The sequence below is a fragment of the Caretta caretta genome, chromosome 20 (assembly GCF_965140235.1).
Source record: "Caretta caretta isolate rCarCar2 chromosome 20, rCarCar1.hap1, whole genome shotgun sequence".
Classification (NCBI taxonomy): Eukaryota; Metazoa; Chordata; order Testudines; family Cheloniidae; genus Caretta; species Caretta caretta.
Window position 1 is genome coordinate 13609845 of NC_134225.1, and position 6000 is coordinate 13615844.

The following is a 6000-nucleotide window of genomic DNA, read 5'->3' on the forward strand; positions in this document are numbered from 1 at the left end:
TGAGCTCTCTTTTTACATGTTAAGCAGCGCTGGCCCTCTGCACCCTGGCCCTCTGGTGAATTCTACCCTCAGAAAGCATCTTTATGGTTACGCCAATTTTCACCAGCTGAGAATCCGGCTTAGGGAGGTTCCAGCCCAGGAAACTAACCATTTCACAGAGCTACTGTGGCTTTTGCCAACCTCTTGAGGCTACTTTGTGCTCCAGGGGCAAATGAATTCTCGGTCTTAATTTGCGATTGAGGTCACTTGGCTGATGCATGTGGATACTTTGTCAATAAGTAGCTAATTCCCAGGAAGAAGCATAGTTTATCTATCTAAGGATTCTGCATTGCCACCCATAGCTGTAGCATCTAAGCGTATGTCTATACTACCCGCTGGATCGGCGGGCAGTGATCGATCCAGCGGGGGTCGATTTATTGCGTCTAGTCCAGACACGATAAATCGACCCCCGAGTGCTCTCCCGTCCTCTCCTGGAGAGGAGCAGGTGGAGTTGACGGGGGTGGGGGGGGGAGCGGCAGCAGTCGACTCACTGCAGTGAAGACACCGCGGTGAGTAGATCTAAGTACATCGACTTCAGCTACGTTATTCACGTAGCTGAAGTTGCGTAACTTAGATCGATCCCTGCAGTGTAGACCAGGCCTAAGTGTCTGCTACATACAATCTATTAGCAACAGCTAAGTCCCTTCTGGACTCCATCATAGATGCAGCAAAGACTATTTTGCACAGGATGCTGGTTGGTGTGAACATGATTGGAGTTCATCAGCCTGCTGCCAGCTCAGTCCTGCAAGGTTCTGAGCATTTCGGTCTGGACGCAGCAAACTTGCAGCATTTGTTTAAATACCTGAGTGGTCAATGGGGCTACTTGTGCTTAAAGTTAAGCATGTGTTGAAGGGTGAGATTTTGAAAACAGCATAAGTGATTTGGCCGTACAAATCCCTTTGAAAGTCAATGTGGCTTGTGCGCCTAATTCACTTGGGTGCTATAGAAAATCCTCCCATCCTAAGTGCTTTGCTGGAGCAGAACCAGGGAGATAGACACCGTACAAGATGGAGACCTGAGAGCATCAGGTTCTCCGTGTGTTTGGAACTGAGCTCTTGGGAAGGGAAACGGAGGCAAGTTTGCTCTATCTGTGTCCAGCTCTCCTGCCTTCCAAGCATCCCCTGACTAGTGTTACCATAGGACAGCACTGGTGAAAGTCAGCACTGAATTTGAGCCACTACATCTGGCAGAGGAATTTGAAGAATGAAAAGATGAGAACATCATACTAGGACGGTGAAGCTAATTCCTCCCTGAGCTGAGCCAGGCCTGGCCCTCAGAGAACTTTAGTTCTGCTCCAAGAAGAGATACCCAAGGTACAGTGGTTCGGAACACTTTGTTACCATAAGGTCTACAGAGCAGGCTTCCATTTGCATTGCCCGGAGGCCCACAGTTATCTCAGGGCTGTCATTGTGGTGTCCAGTGGCAACTCCAAGAGAACGTTTCACCAAATATATGTTGCTCCAGCTTAAACCCCAGAGCTGTAATTACAACTGTGATGTGATTTTAAGAGACCATCCGAAGCTGTAGGGCAACCAAGTTGGCCCTGGCACCTGGCTGCAATACACCACAAGGGAAACCCCTAATGAGAGTCCCAGTGTTTTCAATCGCAATGGGGGAGGCAGCTTTTCAGGCACTTCTGAAATCTTGCCCAATTTCAGAACTCCGGGGGCCGGATCTGACCCTGGAGTAACCCTGTTGACTGGAGTGGAGTTAGCACTCCAGAGCTCAGAGTCACACCCTGAGTGCGACAGAAGAACTAGAATAGCTGGATGCAGACGCTGCTCCTTCCTGGCTTTGACCTATTTTCTCTGCCTTCAATTTGATTCCAAGGATTGAGCAACAGCAGGAAATATCAGTCTAGCATCTACACTGACTTGGTCAGGGTTTCAAAACAGCTGAGCACCCAGCATCTCCCATTGTTCTCAGTGCGAGGGAGGAGATTCTCTATTGTTGTCAGTGGGCAGAGGTGGACTATCCATAACTCTCAATGAGGATATTCTCCATTGGTCTCAGTGGGATGAAGTGGAATTGTCTATGGTTCACAATGTGGGGAGCAGGATTCTCCTTTGTTCTCAACGGGGTGGAGATGGATTCTCCCATTGTTCTCTGTTGGGGAGTGGGGGGGGGGAGGGGATTCTCCCCTTGTTCTCAGTGCGACTTTCAGGGGCCGAGCCCTTGTAGTTTAATATCCCGTCAGTGGAAGAGCACACTCACCACAAGCACATCCTCTTGTGGCTGGGGTAGCAGGCTCCTCCCCCTGACAGTCACTCCAGCCCAGCAGGGATCTCTCTTCCCATACCTCAGCCTTCCAGCCAGGTCACAATTCAGTCCCACCCTTCAGGGCAACGAAGTCCAGCAAATAAGAGTTCAGCGTCCTTACAAAGAGGTTTTCAGCCCCGACGCCAGGCCCTCACACCCTTCTCTCAGGGCTTTCCATTGTTCTTGCCCCTTTCCATCAGCAGAGGCTTCACGCACCCTTCTCTCAGGCCAGGACTCCCAAGGCTCCCCCTGGAATCCCCCAACAAATCTCAAACTGAAAGTACTCACTTAATGCAACTATCCTTGGTTTTTGGCTTTGTTCCTAAGTTAAATGGCTTTCTCCCTGGAAGTCCAGTTCCTGCCCTTTGATGGACTACCCACCAGAGCCTGCTTCATTTTGGTGGCTTCTCTGGGTCTTTCCTGGGCTCTTGCTAGACTTTTCTACTCAAGCGAGGATCTCGGGGCCAACACTCCCCCAGCCTTCCTCTTTGACCCTCCCCATCTTCCCACTCTCTAGTCCCAGCGCGTGACTCTTGAGTTTTTCCCTGCAGCTCCTTTCTAATCTGGGCTTCTTCTCTTAAATGAGCCTCCCAGCTCCAGCCCAGCTGGGCTTCATGATCGCTAACGCTTGGCCCACTCTTCAGATGCAACTCGGTAGCTAAACTGGCCTCTCAGACCCACATTCAGAGCCTGTCTGGGGTACACACCCCATCACACCATCTCGAACAGGAGCCAACACCACAGGCTTCAGAGGCAGGTGCAGCAACCCTGCAGGAGGTTGAGATGAGATAAGCCACCCCCAAGCAAAGTTCCTCCCAATCCCCAACAGTTATCAGTTTAAATCCTCAGGTAGCAGGGTTTACACCAGTGCCGAAAGTCTTGTGTATGGTTTTTTTAATGTACTTATTATAGCTCTGAGCGATTTCATTATCTAAATAAATATTCTTATTAATTATGGCTAATCCTATTTCACTCTGATGCAACACTTCTCAAGTGTCTAATCTCTTTCCGAATCCTGCTCAGCTCTTGGCCTCAGAGGTGTATTGTGGCAGTGAGTTCCACAGGGTAAGTATGGATTGTGTGGGGAAAAGTGTTTGTTCCGTTTTGGATTTGCCACCTTTCCGTTTCTTTCACTCCCTTGGAGCTGCCTGCAGTTGACTCACTGCTGCTAAGGGTGGAGGCAGTGTGGTCTAGTGACTAGCACACTGCATGGGAACTCAGGAGATGTCAATTTTATTCCTGGCTAGGCACGGCTCTGCTGTGTGCCTCAGTTTCCCGCCACCTGCAAAGTGGGGATAAGGATAGAGCCCTTCTCTGTAAAGTGATTTGAGATTTAAAGATGAAAAGCTTTATAGGAGCAAAGTATTATTATTTCAGACCTGATAGCTGGGATGCTAAGCCAGCCCCTCTGGCTAGTTACAGTGTGATAGGGAGTTGTACCATTTGTTTAAACCACAGAAAGCAGAGCTGCGAATGTTTTCCACACACAAATTCTAATTTCAGCCAAAATACAAACACTGGAAATATTTTGATTTGGCAATGCTACTGCAGTGTATCATGGGAGTTGTAGTTCAGGTGGCTCATTTCCCCCACTCTAGGCTGCATCCCTTGGTCGGACTACATCTCCCATGACATCCCCCAGTCTCCCTTCTTGGGGAGGGGAGATAGTGGCTCATGGGTGTCCCTAAACATGTTACATCATAGGAGATGTAGTCCAGCTGAAGAGCGCAGTCAGCAGAGGAGAATGGGGACATGAGGCCATTGAACTACAGTTCCCACACAGCATTTAAAAATCAAAATATTGGGGGAGAGGTTGTTTTTTCAATGAAAAATCAAAATTTTCCACAGGAAGCAGACATGTGTTGTGCAAATTGTCATTAAGTCGACAAGCTGATTTCCTGTTGAAAGACCAATGAGATGGAAAATGTTGAACTAGCCCTAGTGACCATGCCAGCCTTATCCATCAGTTGCATGGCAGCAGTCCCTCTTGATGCAGCATATATCGTCAGTAGCTGTGTCCCCCGTCAACATCCCAACGCGCTACCTGGAAACACTAGTGATGGAAAACAAGAGCACTTGATCTTTGTGCCCTCCCTTTTATCGCCCCTCAGTGCTCCCATCTTAGAATTTTATGACTGGCAAATCCTTGCAGTTTATTTTGTCAGGGGGCAGGGTTCAGCTCAGCACCTTCCAACCCAATAAAGGCAAATTACTCCTTCCTCAGTAGCTGGTGGCTGGTCTGAGTGCTCTGAGGGGACAGAGTTCCTGCCTTCCAGTTTCAATTGTCACCTTAAAAGCCCTCCCCTTGCCAACTTGCCCAAGGATGTGTATAGTCACCATAATGAAGTGGCAAATAAAACTGGTGATAAAAGAAGGCAGCCATAAAAACTGGATAAGCACCTGACACCTGGGACACCTGGGAGGAACCCTCGTAAAACTCCCCAAGGCTACGTTCTCCTCCCTCAAATCTCTCCCTACACAAAATATTTGGCAATTGTTAGGTATCTGATGGGCTGTAACCAGTGCTTCTTATGGGGGGAGGCTAAGTGAGACTTTATTGTTAGAGGCCGGGCATGGCTGCTGCCTTATATTTAAGACAGGCCATGGCGTGCCCAGGGGGGCAAGCGGGGGCACGCCCCCTCCCTCCCAGTCAATGGGAGCGACTCGTCCAGGGCTGTGGTGGGGAGAACCAGCTCCTCCGGCCGCAGGGAGAGCGAGCTCTACTGGCCCAGGCTAGAGTGGGAGATGACAACTCCACCAGCCTCAGAGCAAACCAGCTCCTTTTGGGGGGCGGGGGCAAGCCAGCTTCTCCAGCTACACGGGGGGGCAGAGAGCTAGCTCCTCCAGGTGATGGGGGTGGGGGGAAAGAGAAGCAGCTCCTTGGTGGGGGTTGAGCCAGGTTCTCAGGCTGCACAGGGGGGCAGGGAGCCATTTTCCAGCTTGGGGGGGGGGAGAGAAGCAGCTCCTTTGGCTGTAGGGGAGCACAGAAAGTGCCCCTACAAAGGTGACCACATTTTTATTCCTGTGCACTCCCCTGGGGGTTCTCAACCTTTTTTGAATCGCACCCCCACCCCACCATCAAACACACCTTTCTTGGAAAGGTCTAGATGGAGCCGGGGCCATTGATTCCAATAAAGGGGATTCTGCTTTTTTAGAAAAAAACAAAAAATCTGCCCTTTGATCGTGCTGTCTAGCTGTACCTAGCCTACGGAACCTTTCAAAAGCACATGCCATAATTTCCCGGCAAGTTTTCGGGGGCAGTATGTCTCCATTTCTGCATCAAAGACAGCTAGTGGGTATGGCCACACCCGTGCTCCAGGTTGCAACAGCACTCATACCAATTTGGCCTCAGTCATGCTGATGGAGGGCCAGCTGGGCTAAATTTGATTGGTATTGCAACCCCAGGCACCAGGTCACTGCACCCCCTGAAAGTTTGACCCGCCTCTCCAGGGGGGGTTGCACCCCACTGGTTGAGAGCCTCTGATGTAGGATGATGTACAGAGGGATAGTTCAGTGGTTTGAGCATTGACCTGTTAAACCCAGGGTTCTGAGTTCAATCCCTGAGGGGTCCATTTAGGGATCTGAGGCAAAAATTGGGGATTTGGTCCTGCTTTGTTTGAGCAGGGGGTTGGAATAGATGACCTCCTGAGGTCCCTTCCAGCCCTGATATTCTAGAGGGGGAGGGATAGCTCAGTGGTTTGA